The sequence below is a fragment of the Rissa tridactyla genome, chromosome 8, assembly GCF_028500815.1.
Source record: "Rissa tridactyla isolate bRisTri1 chromosome 8, bRisTri1.patW.cur.20221130, whole genome shotgun sequence".
In the NCBI taxonomy this organism is placed as follows: Eukaryota; Metazoa; Chordata; class Aves; order Charadriiformes; family Laridae; genus Rissa; species Rissa tridactyla.
In genome coordinates, this window is record NC_071473.1 from 11,570,732 (window position 1) to 11,592,341 (window position 21,610).

General features: G+C 38.2%; 1 long non-coding RNA gene across 1 annotated transcript; it reads right to left on the reverse strand.

Moving 5' to 3' along the window:
- Positions 1–1,705: 1,705 nt before the first annotated feature.
- Positions 1,706–11,734, reverse strand: LOC128914050 (uncharacterized). Its single transcript, XR_008468170.1, has 4 exons — positions 11,588–11,734; positions 7,285–7,403; positions 6,786–6,971; positions 1,706–1,838 (listed from the first exon to the last, which is right to left on the reverse strand). It is a non-coding gene; the product is annotated as an uncharacterized LOC128914050 (long non-coding RNA).
- Positions 11,735–21,610: the final 9,876 nt, after the last annotated feature.

Here is a 21,610-nt window from a genome sequence, read left to right on the forward strand (position 1 = left end):
AGAAACTGCAACCAAATTCAGAGATGCCTCAAGTTGCAGGAGTAGAAAGTTATTTTTCTATTCCCTTGAGTATGCCTGGCTAGCAAGGTGGCATCTGACCTGCATTATATTCAGATAGTTTGGGAGCTGAAATACTGAAATCACAAGGCTAAAGACACTGATTCAGAGAACATAAAAATGTTCCATGTAATGGAACTTAAATATATTCTGAGTCAACAAAAATGTCAGCAGAAGATTCTGGCACATGCTTAACTGCCTTACTTAATCCAGGCCAAAAAGCAGCTCTCACTTTCTAAGACCCTTGCTTTTTGCTCTAAGCATTAGATTATTTTATTTCTTGCATTGATGGAAAAAGTGGTCTTTAAAGCACTGAGCTGTCAAAATACTACATCAGGATTTTGCTATATTATTTTACATATTTCAGCTCTGTATTTCAAGTACTGGCAATCATCATATTGAACACATCTTCTACAATATGGAGAACTGTCTGATTCTTGCGGTCTTATGCCATGGTGCCATTTAACAACATGTATTCCCATCTGCGAATTTGCTTTCTGGCATTTGGCTTGTACTTTATTTTTCCCATCTAAAAGTCTGGCAATAGTTTCTCACTATTATTCTGATAAGAGTGTGGGTCAAACTCATTCCACTGTGAATGTGCATTTGTACTTGCCGAGAGTGAGTGATTGATTGGTATCAGGCAGAAGTGACTTCTCCTGTTACATTTCTGGCATGTTATTCTGTGGTTAATCAGTTCTACTGAGTGTCAGTCAAACCTACCAGATGTGACTCTAATGGATGGCTGCTAGTTGCCTGATGTCTGTTTTGTCACTGATGTGGCTAGAGTGCTCCTGAAAGTAACGAGAAAAAAAAAAGGAGGGGAAGAAAGAGAAAGAAAAAAAAAAAGAAGAGCATGTATCTTAGCGAGTATGAGGAAGCTGTATGTAGAAAGTAGCTGTATTTGTATATCTCTACTTTTAAATACTGAGTCAGCTGATTTTTTCAATAGAAATTAATCGCAGGACTACCTGCTCTTGTTTAATCAGCAAAGATTCATGCAAAAGAGTACTTGGGATTTTTTGGTATGTCCTTTGGGGGGTAAAAGAGTGTTATTATTAACTTAGTTATTTAAACGCTTAGCAGTTCTGGAACACATGCATTATGAATAATCTTCACCAACACCACAGAAATTTACATCACGACTATGCCCTTTCGGCTGAAGCAGAGTCCCATTGAAGTAAACACTGTCATGAAGACAGAAAGGAAGATTGTTCTCTCCCAAAAGAAGCTTAAAATTCACTCATAGTGAAGGACTGAAATTCTTTTCATTTAATTAAAAATCATAAATCCATCCAGTTTTAGACACAATATGAGTCAAAGACTGCAACTTGAAATATCCCAAGATTCCTTTTCCATTCTGGTTTACATCTGAGGCTGGCCCTGGAATTACCAGATATTTGACAACCAGGAGACTGGAACTTACAGCTCATATTTATGACGGATGTGGTGAGATTAATCAAATTGCAGACATTTAAGTATAGGGATATTTATTCAAATATAATCTGTAGCAATTGCGCATCCCATTCCACTGGATCTAAACTTTATTTATTGATCTGAACAGACGTGATACAAATTTTTAACTAAAGGCCAATTGTTTTATTGTTGTTTAAGATTGTATTATACTGATGTTTTACTTACCATATAAAGAAACTTCTATTGTGTATTTGCCAAGCTTTGCAGTAGCAGTTAAATCTGCTGTCTGCACAGTTCCCTTATTCTCTTCATTCATTAGCTTCAGTAATATTTATTTCAGCTGGATTTGGCTTCAGAAAGCCTGCCTGTCATTTGAAAATAAAAGTAAAACGTGTAACACTTGCAGCCAAACTCTGCTCATCCTATTCAGTTTTACTAGAACCAACAAGATCACCAAAGTAGGTGCAGCACTAGAACTGCTTGTTATGGAGTAGAGCTGAGTAGTGGAATGAAACAACTTCTTTCTAAGTCTTGAGGCCCATCAGAGAGCAAACTTCGAAACTACCTCCACACTTTACAGTTTTAAGGAATTAAAAACATCTTTGGAATAAATGAATCTCAAAGTTCCGGATGAACTTGGTAGGTGAGCTTGTTTCAGGAATTGCTGCATATAGCCATTTTTGTTTTCTGGCCTTTTTTTTTTTTTGATCTGATTTTTAATATGGTAGAATCGATTAATGCTAGTTTCTGAAACAGAAATTGAATCCAAAATTGAATTTTCTTGGAAATTCCAGAACATGTTCTTGTCCTAAAGCAAATCTATAGCTGCTGACGGCCGACAAGATTTATCTTCAAATCTACATCTAAGTTGGAGATTAAAATGATGCACATGATGTCTAATGGAGAATAACAAGAAGGCAGTTTTTCTAAAGTTACAACTTCAAAGATTCTTTTTATGTTGTTTTTAAGCAAACTATAACTTAAATCAAGCGTGAATAATAAACCTGGTAATGAGAATGGAGATGGTAATTGTGCTTCATTTTGATCACGCAGTGAACGTGACCCTTTCTCTTCTGACACCTTAGAAAATATAGATATACATCCAATGGAAAACACAAATTGACCTTAATTCCCCGACCTAAAACATTTATATGCCTTTGTCACTTTTAATTTTCAGTGAAAATTACATAGTATCTTACACACACCCACAAACAGCATTGTGATGTTTTCCTATTTTATTAATAGGTCAAGAATAAGTCAAGATCATAGCCATTAATCCTAAAACAGTTGTTCTACAGAAGCACATTTCCTAAACTAGAGGTGAACTTGGGTTTTTGGCACTTTTCTGATTGGTGCAAGTGTTTTGCTTTTCACGTTGCTGAGATATCATTTAAAAATAATACGTTAAAGAAGGATTCTGCGGAAGAAAGCCTGCCCTTACCTTCATCATATCTTCCTTAAGCTAAATTAATGATACTGATAAATGTAGAGAAATTATTAATTATTGTAAGGACCCAGAATTCAGCAGATATTATTTTTACAGCTTCTTACACACTTAATATGTGTAAATGTATGTATGCGTCTGTATATACGCACACAACACACTCCACTTTTTTTTTACGTGTGACTTCCTTGCACCGTAAACAGACAAAGTCACAATGAGCTGTAGCTTTAATAACTCCTTGTAAGCCAATATAGCACAGAAATTTGGCAAGCAGGATACAGGATATAGATAACGTTGATAATGCCAAGAAAAAGGATCTAGAAGTGATTTTAGAAAAAAGAGCAGTTTGGCAGTAGGGATATTTATAGTACTGGAAGCACAGAAGAAACACGAAGCTAAACTTAGAAAGTCAAAGGGACCAATTAAGGAGAGGTAAGGGAAATACTGTGGTTATAACTGAGCCTCTCACAAAGGCAATGATCACCTTTATAATGTGCACAGCAACGCTCTCTTATATGTGCAAGAAAAATGGAGCACTGAACAGGAGAATTTTACACTGCATAAACTTCTATAAAGGGGCTAAACAAAACATCACAGAGCTGACTTCATCCCGTTATGAATTTAGGGAAACCATGTGTCCACTCAATTTATCAATTTACCCATCCCTGCCTATGCTGTAACAGCAGTTCTACAGAACTTAATTAACTGGTACCTGTAAAGTACTGCAAAGTTAATATTAAAGCAGCTAAGCAAGTGCAAACTATTACTATTTTTAATATGGAGACCTACTCTGGAAAGAGATAAAAGTTTTACTGCACATTTAGGAATAGGTTAGGCCCTTAAAAAAATCAGTGACGAAAAAAGCAATCTCAAACCCCATCCCCGCAGTTTTAATTGGGGTCTCTCTTAATTTGAAATCTGCAAGGAAAAAAATAGCTGAAGAGATGAAGCATAAAAGAGAGCAGTAAGCATTTTGTACTGTATGTAATACTTCTTGAGTGCAACTAAAATACAAAGCAGGAAGAATAGCAAATTCTAGCTCGTCTATCAAACCAATTCCTGTCATATTAGTGTTAGGAAACCCTTTTTTGTGTTCTCAGATGTGGTCACTACCACTAAACAAGTTGTTACAAGTGACAGAAGCTTGCTGTGGGAACTGCACAGCGTCAGTCCTACTCCCCTGGGCAATGCTGGCACTGCATGAAGGCCGGGGTCAGATCCTTTACTGGAGTATCCCACTCACGTGGATCTGCTCTGCTCTTCAGCAGACTCTGGTTCTCACAGGGAAAGAGACCATTACAACAGAATATCTAGTAAACATGTAAGAGGATATTAACAACACATATCTATGGGAGAACACGAAAGATACTCTCTCAGTACTATTGTCTCAGCCAGTGACAAGTATATAGGTAGGCTCCCAGACAAATCTGCTGTTAGACAGCTACATTCTATAGTGCAGAATCACTGCGCTGGTTTAAGACTCAGTCCTTAATGGCTTTCTGACAAAACTTTGGTTGTAGCTTCAGCGGCAAGCAGACATGCCCTTTCAAATTGCCACTTTACTTTTAACATCTTCATTGCAGGCTACTACTAGTATGCTGTTCGTACTCCTTTTTTTCCTATGTACACATTCTCATCACAAAAACAACAACCTGCTCTAACAACTACCATTGAGCAGCTTCAAACCACTTGTCTTTTGCATTTTTTTACCTTCCTGGACAGTTGATCAAGTACAGGAACACAAGCTATTTTCGTTGGACCCGCAATATTAATAATGAGATTTCAAAACATGTCTAAGGATGGTACTGAGGAAATGTATCACTGAGGCTGACTTATTTCATAAACTTGTCAAGTGATTTGGTCACTGCATTTAAATCAACATCTCCAGAAAGCTGGTGGACTCATGTCAGAGAAGATACAGATGCTTTTACAGCTCCATAACTGTTTTGTTCCTTAGGATGCTCTAAGTTTATCACAAGGTCAGAAAGACGGGATAAAAACTTCCCACAATGAAAGCAAGCTGTTAGGTTGTGTGGTAATGCTGCCAATGCAGTGTCACTTTGGGACTGCCTTTTTAAGCTTTCTTTATGCTTGTTAGGTACTCTGTGTTTGCCAGGTTGCACTCTGATCAATCCCACCTGCTATACCTGGTAATTCGCATTCTTATAATCTCTCAAATTACACGTAGAAGGGACTGGGTGCATGGGTTAAACTGCTCGTCTTGAATATTGCACGAAACAGCCTGCTGCGTGAGTTGCAGATCACGAAGTATGAATGCTGAAAAGATGTATTGCCAGTATGAAAGTATAAGCAAGGAATTTCTTAATCTAACATTCAAAAATCTTCAGCCTCATCATGTTTATGGCTAAAACTTCTTTCAGGTCTACAAGTCTAACCATTGAATCAGATAGGTTTGCTGGTAAGTAATCCCAGGCACTGGTAGGAGCATACCAGAAATCTGCCTCAAGGTGTGTCTTGTAATAAAATGCAAGTAAATTATGAGAAATATAGGGGTTTTTTTTGTTCTTACTACAGTTAAGGACACTGAATGATAGCACTTAAATTAGAGAGGATGTGTTTTTCATTCGTTATCTTGTGGCAGAACTAAAGTGGTTTATAAGCCTCCTGGCCTGGCTGTTTAGCACTAGCTTTTATCACGTTTGCTTCTCTACAACACACTTCTAGCAAGCTGTGTTAGGTACAATTATAAATCTTGATGAACCTGCATACTAGTCCCTTCAAATCATTCAGATCATCCCCTCTACTCCTCCACATGCCATCCTCACCATACGTGAGCATGAGTAGCATTTCTGAATGTCATTTGGGTTACCATGAAGGCCTACTAGTAAGAAGATAATGCTTGCAGTTAAAAAAATTTAAAAAAATTTTAAAAAGAATAAATCACATACACTGGATAATGTTTTACCCACACCCAAAATTAATTATATGTTGCTATGAAATCCAAAACTCCAATAAAAAATTAAAAATGAAACATAACACTGCAAGAATTTTCATATTCACTAGCAAACAGCAAAAAGTATGATTCTGGAGATTCCCCCACTCCTAGGACCAGTATTTTTTAGATTTGTTGATTTTCAGATTACAGACACGAAAAATAATGCAGAGTGTCCAGGCACAGAAACAAGCATCCAGATGCTCTACTCACATCTTAATTAGTGATAATTAGTCAGTAACCTGGAATATTTAAAGTATCACATATGACAAAAGATTATTTCCACTTTGTGACTGCTCTCTAACTGCTTACTTAGATTGATTAAAAAACAAAACCCAAAATCTTTCAGCTGCCTAGGTAACACATTTTCTGATGTTCATTGCTAAATTTTTAGATAGTATTTCTCAAGAGATCTTGTGTAATTAAAGAGGTTTTAATCACTAGGATCCTGTAGTGAAGAAAGGCTGTTAAGGATGTGGCAGAGCATGCTCAGTACTAGATAGAATGTAAAGGTATCTACAGATCTTCCTCGGGGGTGTTCCCTTCCGCACACACAGACTATCTAACCTAGCCATGCAGGCAGCTCTGGATAAACTGCAGAAATAATATCACAATCTACAAGTTCTCCTGTTTTAATAAATAAATGACCTACTGCTAGATTGCATCTCCTGCTGTCTGTTCAGCTGTATGTTAGTACCCTATGTCACTAAGCACCCGGCCACCATTGCCACAGCATCAAGCTACTTCACAGTCATTCATGGATTTCTTTCTCCTAATTTACACGTCATTTAGCAAGACATCATTCCTTATTTCCAGTTGGAGAATTGCAGTGACAAAAAGTCTGTGATTAAATTGGAGATTCAGCTCCTGCCTCCCAGGCTCAGTCTACAGTGCTGGTCCCTGGTCCATCCCTACCTGGTTTCCTCTTCTGCCTTAAGGAGAGGACAGCATGTACGAGTACTCCATTGCTGAGATAACTGGAGAGGGTTGCTCTCAAAACATCCTGCAGTAAAGTTTTTCCACAGTTCTGCCACCTCCTAAATCATGTTATTGCACAGAACATTTTGTGAATCTTCTGTACCAGCAAGAATTTGCAATCACCTGCAGTACATGAGCACACAAATAAAATTTATTTCAACTTTTAGGAATAGTGCTAATGTCTTAATCCCACAACTAAATACCACAAATCAAAGCAGCAATTAATCATGAGTGGAGACCACACAGCTGAAGCCCACCACATCCACACACACAGAATCAGAAGGAGAGGAGACAAAGGAAAACAGAACATAACTACACCCCAGGTAAGACTTAGACAGAGATGAAGCATAGTATAACACCCCTACACTTTGGTTACAGACATGTCACACTGCAATCAAGGTTGCACTTTAAAATCAGCATGTAATATATAACCTACCTGGGAATGAATTGCCGGCATATTCGATGGAGTTTAGAGGAAAAATACAGTGGCTGCTGCTGAATTCCCAGGTCAGAGGCCTTGCCCTCTCCAAAGCTGGAAAGGATACAGATGCGGTGCTAGAATGAGAACAGAGAGCAGTTTAACCAGGATCCAAAACTCTTTCCAGTGAGATTAATTGAAAAACTCCTGCCCGTTTAAGTGGACTTCAGCAAAAATGACTCCTGTTTTGTGGTTTTATCATAAGTTTTCTTAGTTTTCACATCTATTACTTATTTTCTAAATTGTTTTAGCACCCTTCGTTAGGCTGAAGGTACTGTGTGCATTTGTCATGTTTCCAAGAGGCAAACTAGCCTGTTTTAACACGTATATTACAAATTATGTATTATTATTGGGTCAAGAGTTTCCATTAGCTTTTATGAGACAAAAAAACCCTGTGAGTTGTAAGACATGAAATAATTTCTTACCTCTTGCAGAAGAGAGGTATTGGTATAGATAGCGACGGTGCTCTCTAGTTCTGTAAAGCATGGGTTTCACCACTATTTAAGTCCTTGGCCTTTGCACTTCAGATAGGTATGTTCTGCAAGCCACACAAATTTCTAACCAAAGCCTGAGTTCAGTATGTGTGTAATATTTCTGAGTCCCAAAAGATACTGCAACATTTGGTACAGCCAAACATCTTGCTTAATTCATTATTCACTATTTAAAATTTTGTCAGTATTCCAGGCATGAAGTGAAAGAATAAAAAAAATAAGATAAAGAAGTTAAGCAATCACACACCATCATCAACAACATAAATAAATCAGAAAGCCCATATGCTGAAATTCATGAATGCAAATTACATGACGAAAAATTTACACATAATAGAAATAGCACAAACCCCACGATAAAAGCACGAAAGGGGCACATTTCCAGTGAGTAATTGCCACAACTATTAACGCCAGTAAGTGCATGTATTTGTATGAACACGTAGCTTTATCAAGTGTGACAGTAAACATCCCTTCCTGATGCTTCCTGTAAACTTCTGCATCCCCCTGGAAACACAGTGGTGATCAGGGACACACAAAAAGCTTTTCTGTCAAAGCTCCCCACCAAACCCTACAATTTATGTAGCAAACTCTGTGCTCTTCCCCTCACAAGACCACTGAATCAAGAGAAAATTCAGCCTTTTCCATAAGTCCTTGTACTCCAGGAGCTCCAGAACAGGACTGGCAGAGAGCTGAGTTTCAGTATTTTGACCTGGGGACAAGGGCTGCATTTGCCATTAGACAAAAGCTCTTTGACAAGCCTCTTGCAGTCTGCACAAAGAACTAAGCAGCTTTGTAGTTTTAGCAACCCAGCTTTAGCCTTTCTTTGTCTTACATCAGTGATACAGTGGAAAAGCACCACTCTTGCTTTTTCTCTTAACGGATTGGATTGACTTAAAGTTACAAACCTGATTTTAGCTCCATAAGGATACTTAGCAGGTACGACAGGAGTCTAAGAAGCAGCCTGAGCCTGCAGGTGGCAGACCAAAAATGTCTGCTTTGAGGCAATGGGAAGACATGGAAGCTTAAGGGGACAGGTCATCTATGTAGGAGTTACAGCAGAAGGTGCCCCTGTATAAATGGGCGGTAGCCACCAAACAAAAAGGCATTGATGTCAGGTACACTCAGAAAATGAAACTACAAGGCTTCATCAGCAAAGATGCGTACCACTGATGTGAAAGTACAAAGGATTCACAACTATTCTCAAATTCAAAATACAGCTGATTGCAAATCATGAAAGTGCACTTTACTATATCAGTTTATACAAACCTTCAAATCTGCTCTGAAAGTATACAAAACTTGATAGGGAATTATCCTCCTCTGAAAGAATACAAAACCCATGATACTGGGTATTGATATACTTATTGAAATTTTTGCAAGGAAAACTCTAAATATTAATTGCTCTGTGCTGTCACTGAATAAGGTGTTAGCATACCAGTGCTTATAGGGAAATAGGATTTTAATAATAAATTCATTATACAATACAAAGGTTTTACATATTGAAAATATCATCTATCCCAAAAGTTAGGTTTTGTTGTTATCTGAAGAGATGGACTAAAATTAGTGGCAGTGTATTAATAGTGCCACAAAATTGGAAATTGTAGGTAGGAAAAAAAACAAGAGAAAATAGGATGTTATCAGAAACCTGCAGGCTAGAAATCTACCTTTGAATTCCTAAATGTGTGATAAAAAGAGTTATATAACATGGTTAAAGCTTGATAAACAAAGCCTGTCTGCTCAGGAAGCCAGAATTAGACCATTTGTTTCCTATAAGGAGGAATGTTTAAAGTTATTTCTCTGTCAACGGTAAAATTGTGAATAAACCTAATGAAAAATATAGACTCTGTGGGAGTAAAGAATATGCTTGGCTCTAACTTCACTTTTGTTTAACTACAGAAGTACTGCTAGTTAAATGTTCCTCTATCTTAAAATATCGCAACTGGTAAGATAGCTCTCTATTCTAATCACACACAGAGTAGGAAAAAAAGGAAGTGGGGCACTGAAAACAAATATCTTCTTGGTAGTCTAACCACCTTCATTTGATGAAAATCTCTTGAAAAGAAAATCAGCTTTAGCCAGTTTAACAGTATCCTAGTTAGCTGTTAATGACTTGTTGTAAAACTACCACTATTATGGGAAAAGTGTAAAGCTTTTAAAAAATGTATCAGAGGTCATAATATAGGTTTACGGCATTCTCTTTTTTTAAAGTGAGTGAAAATAAGGGTCATGGATAGCTCTCACAAGCAGGATTCAATCTTTTAAATACTTCCCTAACTGCAGAATATGGCCACTTCTGTTGTGCAAACACTGTTTGAGTGTTCAAACAGCATTGTGTGTATGGGATGAAAGGTATTATTTTATTTCTACCTCTTTCTTCTGCTATGCACATAATCTGAACAAGTCCAACAGCATATTTAGATTTCTCAGTCTGGAAATGAGTTTTGTAGAAGTCACAGCCATCCTGACAATGGACAGGCCCATTAGAAGAGGCATAAAAAGTCTGATCACTCCTAGGTTATTGTTTCTTACAAAGAAGGGAGCGAAGCTGCAGACTGGGGAAGAGGCGGTGAACAAAAGATGAACATGAATCAGCAGTGCACCCTTGGGGCAATGGATGCTAACTACACAGTTAGCAGGAGCATAGGCAGCAGGTCAAGGGAACTGAGTATTCCCTTTCATGTAGCACTTGAAGGAGCTCAGCTGGAGTACTGCCTCCAGTTGTGTGTCCCCCAGTACAAAAAAGACATTGACATACTGGAGCCAGTTAGTTAGGAGGCTGGAGCGCATAATGTACCTGGAGATGATGAAGTCAAAGCCGAGGTCTTCTCGGAGACCAGCAAAAGGTCAGTAGTGACACAGCAAAGACAAGTACAACCAGATACACCAAAAAAAGGATTTTCATAGTGAGGGCAGTCAAACATTGGCACAGACCTTGAAGGTATTTAAAACTTGTCAGAACTAGACCCAAAGCAACCTGATCAAGCTTTGAAGTTAGCCCTGCTTTAAGCAGATAACCTTCAAAGGTCCCTTCAGAGGCCCCTGTCAATTTAAATTATTCTATATTTTTAGTTTGGATATAAACACAGTGTTTCAACAACACACCATATATCAGAGTACATTCCCTCAACTACTTATAAAATAAAAGGAACTCGGTAGCAAGAATGTACTCTCATCATTGTCCAATTTTCATTCGTGACTTTCGTGTACAATGGTAAGATATATCTCCACTGTAACGTGTGGTAGTATTTCTATAAAGGCAAAAACCACTATATTCTAAAATCACCATTTTGCAGTGATCCCAAAAGAACTGTTTAAAGGAGTTACCTAAGAGTTTAGTAAGTATGCAAATAATAATTTCAGCCAAGCCACAGAGAACAGTCAAGTTCTGGTTTCCTCAACTCGACTGCTCCTTGAGATCTTTTCTGTAGTACAGCTACTTTGAGAGCCAGCATGTCCTAAGATTATGGCAAAAAGAGGTGGGAAACAACATGATTCCTTTTCCAATAAAGAGGGAGGCGAGGAGGTCCATGGAGCCTGCAAACAGCAAGCCATGGAAAATCCAGTTCCCTGAGAAATCAATGGAAACTGTATGGGGATTCCAAAGCTCCATTTGGTAGATATATTTTTACTTTGTTTCTGTTTTGCTGTCATATTACACACTGTTGAGAATAGGTTTCAACACATCAGCCACTGTAAGTCTGAGTCATTACAATGGATGGAGTTACTTTCTTGAAGAAAATATAGTGAATGCAATTTAACTCTTAAAATATACTCACAGCTTGGAACTGCAGAGGTGTGCCAGTTTAACTGAATGTGTGAGCACGAAATCTTCATGTGTTCTTGTAGTGAAAACCCTGCTGAGAAAGCAGTATCACCCAGTGTGCCATAGCATTCTCGGAACAGGAACAATTACTTGTGTGAATATCACGACTCACTCTAAGAAAGCAAATAAGCACATGAAATAATTGAGTAAGGAAAGCAGTAGGAGGTTGATGTGTAAGTACATTCTTTGCTAAGCAAAAGCTGCACAGATTAAGTCCTTCTGAATGTCTGGAAGTCTATTTGAGCTGAGCAGTCCTGATCTGCATGACCTTGTACGACTACCTAGGAGTCAACAACGAGAATATTATGCATAGCTTGAGTATGCTTCAAAAATATAACACAATTTGTCTGAATCATGGATTTTTAGAAATCAAGAATACTCCTAACAACCTGAAATATTTTTTTTCCGAGAGGGGTTGTTTGTTTATTTATGAGTAAAATAATTTAAATAAAATCACACAGGCAGCTTTATAAATACTGTATACAATCAGAAGTAGGCAGACATGTACTTTGTTCTGATCACATTCCAAAAGGACTCCGTTTTGGAGCTACTTTGCAGGGAACAGCAAAATACTAATCAGATCTATATGTTTCATAGCTAAAATAATACAGAGATTGACATTATTTTTAATATTGTTTCCTTCCTACCACTTATATTACCAAATCTAAGTATCAGGGTTACCTCATTAGCCTAAACCAACACTCCTTTAGATCAACAGAAAGACATCCATAGCTTTCACTGGATTTTGAGCAATTCTTTGTGAAAGCAAAGCCACTGCAGCGACATTTGTGACTCTGGCTGGTTGTGCCAGGGCACCCAGCATGTCCCCCTGCCCAGGGCCAGGCTGCTGGTGCCCATGGCTGCAGCAGAGACAGGGCAGCCACGATGTCCCCGTCACGCTAGCCATGTGGGGCCAGCCAGGGCCACCCCTGCACGGACAGCTGTGTTGGCTGAGGGCCGGGGCTTGGCCCACACCGCTCCCCCCGCCAGTGGTGCCAGCGGAAGGAAGAAGCTGGTTTCTTCTCAGGCTCCAGCTCTCTATTCATCAGGGCAGTAGCTGGAGAAATAGAGAGAAGCTTGGCAAGTAAAGTATTTATGAGGTTATCGTCCTTCTATGACTTCCTTTCATCTGGTTTTAACATGGAATTGCAGCAGAGGGTGGGTCAGGCCTGCGCTGGAGATTGCAGCAGACCCAGGCTGATGATGGGATTACTCTTTCAGATGAACTGATAAACTGTGGTTTGGGAGCAGCCATTGAGCCTTAAGACATAATTCCATTAAATTAAATCCAGCTTTGTGTAATAGATACGTGCCACTTCAGTTCTAACTTACGCATAGTCTTTAAACAGAAAAAAAATAATCATTCAATGCTTAAAATTCATTACAGAATAATAATTTAATTGTAAGTCAAAAGCAGGATTTAAGTTTGTTTCCGATACAAAAAGGTATTTATAGAAATCCAACAGGGGTGTATGTGTGTCTATCATGAATGGAGTGAGAGACTGTTTTATCTACAATGATTTGTTTCAGAATTTCTTTAAATATTTTTCCACTACCCATACTCTGACAACTGGAAAATAAACACGATGATGATGCATTACCATCCTGTCAGTAAATTAGAGAGCACTGTTGATACAAGTATTCATAAAGATCTGCTAAAAGTTGGTTTATGCCTGCTGGCGACTTTTGTGTGTCTCAAGCATGATGATGATTTTATGGCTTGGGCTTTTAGAAATGTCTTAATGAAATTAAAAAAAAATATTTTGCCCAACTTTTTTTGTTCCATTTGGGACTACTTCTAACACTCATTTATTTACAGCAAGACACATTTACCTCCTAGAACTGATACGTTATTTAAGAAGTTTAAAATGGATCTCAGCAGAGTTCTTAACAGAATGTGAATATTACCATGTTACCTACCTGTGTTTTCTCACAACAGACAAAATCCTGGGCAGAACTTGACGGTTAACAGGAAGTCAGCTGAAAATTTGTATTTGTCCTCAAATTATTTTTGAACCAATAATAAGCTGCAGAGCTTTATCTTGAAAATTATGTTGGGGAGAGAGATTCACACTTGTGACAGGAGCAATCGTTTACCCAACAGCTCTGCAGGTGAGCTCAGATCTTTTTCTTCTGCCTGTGGGCCCTTAACCTACTTTTGTGCAGGGGGTTCCTCTCACCATGAACACACCAGTTATGCTGGAACGCAAGACGGAACTCTCAGTCCTTCTCCTCAACATTGCTCCCCTTTGAGTTAATGGCAAAACGTTCACTGAAACCAAAAATGGAACTCAGTTGCCATGTACCCGGGTGTCCAGATTGCATTTTCTTCTTCCTTTCTAAACACCCAGGAAGCCAGGGCAGAACCAGCTTTTCCAATGGCAGCTCCTCTCGCTATGCTGCACAAAGGTAATGACCCCATTCACAACTGCTGTTATTCATTCCTACCCTATTTGTGCAGACGCTGGTTTCACTTGAACAAAATGGCACAACCAACCACAGCCTGTCCAAGGGAAAGCCTCCTCCTGCCCTGAAGCCATTCCTTTGTTCCGAGCCTCTTCTCCCTCCTCACCCCCTCATTTAATCTTATCTGTTCTTGGTCTCACACCAAGCTAAAACTGTGCAACATAACTAATATATAAATTAGCAACAAATATTCCACTGTGATACTAGATCAAAGTTAGAAGGACCTGCTTAATTTCAGGGCCCACTATACCCCTCAAGCAGTCAGGCAGGTGCTGCACCTTACCCCGCCTTTGCACATCTCCCCTCACCATGCAGAGGTTTCCCAGGGATATTCGCTGCACAGACCTAAATACTGAGACTTCAGCACATCAGGAAATATTAGATCAAAAGAAGAGGGTAAGAAATAAACTGACATTTTCCACACAATAAATAGCTTATCATTAGCATTATATAAAGTGTTATGACAAACTCCATTTTGGAACTATTGACAGGAGCCTGGAAGTTAGTCTTTAATCATGAACTTTTTAGAACTGCCTTTGAAAAGGAAAGTCTCCATTCTTGCTTTGGCACATCTTTTTCAGTTTTGGATTTACTGGCACAGAAATTAACAAAATCACAAAGCTGATCTTCAGTCATCACCCTAGGCCTTTTTTCTATCTTTTTGGGCTGTTCAGACTTTAGAGTTACTTTGATGCAGATAATGGAAAACTGTTACTCAAATCCTTCCACTAACAGGCCCTAGTTCAGAAGACACTTTTCACTGGATCCCAAGTTAGTCAAGGCTATGAGATCAATCTGCCTTCTTTTAATTGAACTTCATTTGAAAGTAGTCTAGAATAGACTAGAATTTCTGAGGAGAGAAACTTTGAGTTCGTGGGCAAAATAGACTAAAATAAAAGGATTTGTTAACAGATCTACTCCCTTCCAGTGACATTCTCACTGGCTGAAACCTTTTCTTCAATCATCCTTTCTAGTCCAACATATTTCCATGGTTTCTTGGTTTCCGGTAAGCTCTGTAAGCTCCTTCTTGATTACTGTGCATGGAAAGTGCTATCTGCCATCACCTCTAAGGCTTGCCTGTGACCTGTGTTTCTAAGAGGTGATCCTAATCATTGTCTACACTCCTCACCTCTTTCTAGCTCTCTCCCATGCTTTCTGCTCCAAGGTCTTGCAGAAAGCTCTCTGAGCTGAGAACACACAGCTACTCTGCAGGAGGGCCCACTCTGCTACTCCACTGGCCAGTAGGACCAATACATGCTAGCTGGAGGAGATGCTAGGAGCCAAAACCGCCAGGCTCTTCTACAGAGAACAATGACTGCTGCCACCGTATTTGAGCCCTCACTTAATTATAATGATTTTAACATTTACTTTTATCTGAAGGTGTGATCAAGCATTTACCATAATGGCATCACTCTCCAGTCTAAGATTAAGTCTTCCTTTCTAACTAGGTTTATCTGCCTCCTGCCTTTAAAATAACCCCTAAGATCTGCAGGGCCATAGCAATGTGACTTAAAATGCCAAAATAGTACCCAAGTCCTCTGAGCCTAAGACATGCTCGATGAATGCCTAAAATCCAGCACAAAATACCCTTGATGGTGATGGCTTTTATATAGTAATTTAGCAATTCAAACACAGATCTTCTACCTGACACTTTCTTATTATTTCTTTTTTCTGCTTTGTTTTATACTCCTGCATAAGAACTAACTAATAATTCTCATAAATCTTTAGGGTAGGGAAAAATTGTCTATCTCATTATCCAACAGGAATGGAGTCCACGAAAAAGCTGACCTGATCAATGACACGAAATGGTTGTCAGAGTCAGACTCAAAATCCTGTAAGAGCATTAAGCAAATTGGTTTGTTGGACAACGCCTAATGCAAATTAGGAGGAAAGCTCGATTTGGAGCTTGCCAGTTCACCATTTAAGTTAAGCTCAAAACAAATCTAAACACTAGAAAAATACCCTCATAGACAACTAAGATGAACAAATGGTTTAACGATAATGCAGCAACCAAGAACCTGGGATTTGAGCACTTCTGAAATTAGTTGATAAGATCAAACTAATATTTCTCAGATACTTCAGAAACCAACATACCAACATCCATATATAACACTCTTTAAAAGTCAGAAGAGGCACATCGTGAAAGGTTAGTATCTTGAACATACTCTTTTCTGGTTTTCAAAAATAGGCTGTAACTAACAAGCATTTACTCACAGAATATAAACCTCTTATCAGTTGCCTCTGAAACTAAGCTCAGTGAACCCACTTGATATAAACTTCAGTATTTACAAGGGCTTACAAGATCAAAATCAATTGTTCATACTCGTGTTCTGAACAGTGGAAAAAAAGAGCTTTTGAATTCTGAAATTTTCACACTTTTAGTCTAGTAATCAAGAACAGTAACTGCTGGTATTATAAAGATATCAGTATGCTCCTGATGGTATGTTATATTCTCCTCCCCTCCACAATTTTCTGGGGGGGAAATTTCAGTAAAGATAACCATAGTATCAAGCAACCTGACATTCGGGGAAAGAAACTAAACGTAATAGCATTTGTACTCTACTGTTTTGCTTAATCTACAGATTACACTTAGGTATTGTGAAGGTCTAGTTTCATTCCATTTACTTTGTGAAGTGAAAGAAATCCCTACATTATTCCTTCCCTGATCATCAAGTTCTCAAGGAACGAAAAGACACTCATAATTATTGCAAAATAATTCAGTACAAAGAAAATATAATCATTAAGCAAATGTAGACGTGTTTTTGCTCTCCTCATACAGTTTATAACATTTTGTATTACGTGCTCGATCAAGAAAGAGCCACGTGCCTGTTCTACAAGATTGTAAACAAGCAGAGCACCAGTCCTAGCTTCCCATGCTCTTCACATCTTCACATGTGCAATGGCCATCTGACAATTTGACCAGTAGCTGTCGATTCATCATCTCTTCATCTTTGCCAAAAGATTGCCAAGGTAGACATGTATTTGATTCTAGCCATAGTCTCATTTTTTTCTGTTCGTTAAAAGTCTGCCTGTCCAGAAGATACTGCTGATATGGCTGAATGAATTTAAGCTAGATAGCTTGTGAGAAGCTTAGCTGTGCTTCTTATGATACATGTAAAAAGCACAGCATTGGCAAAGGAACAGGAATAGCAAGCTGTATTTTGATTTCAGTGATCAATAGTAGAGAAAGAGAATGCCATTAATAAAAATTTTACAAATATAGTGACACACAACTAAATCTCAAGTGCCATTAATATCTATAACTATGTATTTAGAACAAAGTAATTTATTCTTATTCTTAAGGATAATGAGTCCGTAATCATTTATCTTTTCTATTCCTATGAAACACTAGAAATCCTCCATTCAGCAGAAAATTGCTTATAATCTGGCCAAATTACTGAATGTAAAGTGTTCTTGGACAGAAGTTGGCTTCTTCATCACCTCCCTCTTTCAAGAGGAAACAGAAAAGAGTTACTGAAAACATTTTCTAATAAATGGCACCACTTTAACATGTCAGCGTGGAGCTGATCAGCTTTATTAATACCACTACACTGTGGTTGGCCTCCTCCCTGCGTAACATTTCAATGCTGAATGCATTGCAACAAAGGCTAACTATTTATAGGAAAGAAAGTGTATCACTGACAAGCTTATCCCCTTGCTGACTTGCTTCAGTTTCCACTCCTTGGTGGTTTTTTTTCTTTGACTTGATGAAATCCCCTTCCAATGGTTCTAATGTACATGAAGCAAATGATTTTGAAAGGCTTGTAACAGAACATAAACACAGTTTTCAAACCTCGAGACTCTTAATCTGAGCTTTCTAAAGCTTACAGGTCTTTCAAAACTCTATCAATGCTGCCTGAAAACGCACATAAATCCAGCCATGTAAGGAGAGGTTGCCATGACAGACACAGTGGTAAATCTGAAATTCTCCAAAATGTTACTGTGGCCTTCAACCTCAGGAAAGCATCTTTGGATGTGGGGAAGACAATACTGTAACACCAAATAAGTACATGAGAGCCTCTTGTTCTGAATGCTAGATGTTCTTCTACTCTTAATCAAGTCACTTACCTTCCTATCAAGTTGACTTAAATGTTTTTTCACAGGGATGCTATTAGAGTCGCTTAAAGCAAAGGAACTATGATGAAGTATGATAAAAAGGACAGCAAAAGTGCTATTTAAATAAAACAGCTTTGTAAGAACTGCTTAATCATAAGGAATCAAATCAAAGAACAAATCAGCAAATCAGGCATCTTTGGCGCTTGCTAGATGAGAGTTTTATTATAAGCATCAGGTGAAACAGGCAGAGTTTAAGGATCTTTTATTCTCTAGAAGAATAGAAATCTCTGCTCCTTAATTTCCAAGTTGCTAGAGTTCACTGCACAAGAAATATGTTTAGCAAAATATGTATGTTTTAATACTTTTCCTTCCGCACCAAGGAAAAAAAAAAAAAAACCAAAACCTTCAACATTTTCAGGGAGAGCATAGCAGACTTTGCCTCCTCAAATATCACATCAAACCCTTCACCTCTTAATGTGTCTTGCTTGAGTTTTTACTTACTGCAAATATTTAATATTATTTATCCTAAAGCCATCCTTGTACATCGTGATGCAGTGTAAATAACCAAATATTCATTCCTTCTGCTGTAGGTGATTTGAAATTTTTTTTCTGGTTATATCTCACATTTCCCCCTCCTAGTTTAGAAGAAATTACATTTGTCAAGAATTGGAGAGACTGCTCCTTTCTATCAGCCCTTAAAATAATATCCAAAGCTTTGTGCAACAGCAATTAAAGAAAAGATGAGTTCTGACACTAGCCTTATTTTATATAATTGCAAGAGCAAATGTGAAACTCAGATGGGCCTTGTTAGTGCTAAATGCACTCCTACTGACTCCAATTTGTTTTGTTCTATTAATTTATCATCTTACATTTGGAACGATTTTATAGTCTGCTAGGAAAAGGTCTCAGAAGCATAAAGCAGCAAGATAATAGAATGAAGATGCAGCTAACTGTGATGTTTCAGAGCAACTTGAGTACTATTTGTGAATACACTATTATTCTAAACACAACCCTACAGCTTTTTATGCCTACAGCATATACAACATTGTTTTAGTATTAACAAATCTGCCAGTCTTGGTGGCAAAACTCATTGAACCCCATCCACATGAGCTTGCAACCCTTACTACAAGTTTGGCTGGAGAAGACCTTGCAATTTGTTCATCTGTAGCTGACGTGTCTTTGCCTTGATCAGCTTTCTTAAGTCTATCCAAGTAAATCCTTGAACAGCACATGCAGCAAAACAAAAAAAATATCAGGACCGCACAAAATGGTGAAGGTCTTTTAGATTTAATCTATAACTTGCTTGCTAATTAGAATAAGAATATATATTATTGCAGTAAATTGGAATTGTGAATTAAGTTACATTGTGATGCTTTGTTACTTAGACTGAAAGCCACGCTCAACATTGTGAGACCTTTGGTCTGCTTGACTGGTTTCGGGATTCTCACAATTCATGGCTTTCTTTTCATACCAAAAATGAATAATGTGTTGCTTCATGCTTTTATTATTTTATCTATTAAGAATCCCTGCCAGCTACCAGTAAACAAAGACCACGTGAAGGATATTGTGATATATGGATACTTCTGCTTTCCAAGATAACAAACAAGTGTTCAATAGCACTATGAAAAATGGGCATCTACCGGTAGTGAGCGAGAGGCACATGAGCTGAATGTTTAACATCCTCCATGAACTTCTGCAGCACCCACAAAAGCACCAAGAACTACCAACTCAGTTACACCTTACTGATCAGAGCTATAAAAGACAGTAAAGAACCCATAAAGTGAGCTGAACTGGTTTTCCAGGTTTGGGTGGTTTTTTCCTTTTATTATCACCAGCGGTCAGCAAAGGCAACTCACTGGATGGCACAACTCCCTCTGAATAACTAACACCACATCTCCACAATATTTGCAGGCTCCACGATGCTAGAGATATTGTACCAATATCTCATCCAACTATGGTTTTTAGTTAGATTCCAGGCACAATCAGAAAATCTGTGTTATTTATTAGTATCTTTTCTACCTTTCAACTGGAATTGTCATGCTCTTTTAATCCCCTATTTTATTTAACTACATTTTTTTTTTTCTTTCTTAGCACTGCTATTAACCCACTTAAGGAAACCTGACATTAAAAGAGGCTGTATATGTCTGTGCCTAGAGCTAGAGTAAAATGAGTCACACGTATTGTGAGTTACCTTCATTTTTGCAGAAAATACTGTCAGTTTGCAAATGCAAATATTTGCCTGTGCTATGATACACAGGGACTCATAAACTAGTTTATTTGATAACAATTTTATAGTGTTTTGAAAAATACTGGATATGCTTCTAAGACATCATAGGATTAGGGGAGTAAAAATCCAACATGCTACCCCAGAAACACAACTGGGAAGGAGCAGGAGGTGTGGTCATTCTGCATGTTCTTGACCTGCTTTCCAAAAAAAAAAAAAATCCCCATGAGCAGAAAATAATTTCTATTTCGCAATTATCATGATGAAAATCACTTACCCAAAGGTTATGCCTGACAGCGAAAAAAGACCTGGAAAACAGGAGAAATTTAAAATAATTTTTAGCATAAATAAAATATTTCAAATTTGTTTGAAGTGTTTAAAACCAAAAATCAATGCAGAAATTCATTCTTTGGAAGAATGCCAGTCAAAGTAATATACAGAGGAAGCCAAAGCATATTATTGATTAATACCAGCATCCAGCTTCAGTCCAAAAACACAAAAATGGCCATGAACACCTCAGTAGTGTGACAAGAGACCCAGCAATGCAGTGAGGTGGTCCCCAACATAGTGTAGCTGGCAGTGGGAAGGGCAGCACCCAGTCTTGCCCCTGTGGGCAGCAGGACTCTCATAAAGGCACTGTGCTGCATCTCAAGGGAAAGGGACCTGAGCAACGTTTTGTATTCTCACATCACAGAGCTCTTTGCTGGAAACCCCATCTTTGATTTCAGTGGATGAGTTCCCATCAGGTTCTAGCTGACCGACACAAATGTACTTTGTAAGATGAAGCCCATCTTTGCCAAGACATTGCTGTGATCATAAATGGATTTGCCTGAGTCACTGTGCTTTACCTTGGTTGAAGTAAATACCTCTGGACTTGGTACGTTCCTGAGGATCTTTCCTGTAAGTCTCATGAAATCACCATGGTAATATTCTCCACTTGCAGTAATTTTGCTTATATGTCCTCTCTGAATAGCTAAGGTAGTTATAATCTGCAGAAATAAAAGTAATTATATACCAGTCAGTGTAATACAGCTGTGGACAGCTGTAAATAAAGTGTTTACATGGAGATGGAGACATTGCAGAGCTTTAGGAAAGTGTTATGAAAGACAAGAAAATAAGCCTGTTCCAGTTTGTGAGACTAGGCAATTTAATCCATGTAGAAATCTTGTTCATCAGTAATTACAGAAGGAGATAAGAGTCTTCTCAATTAAGATCAGGCAGGAAATGCTT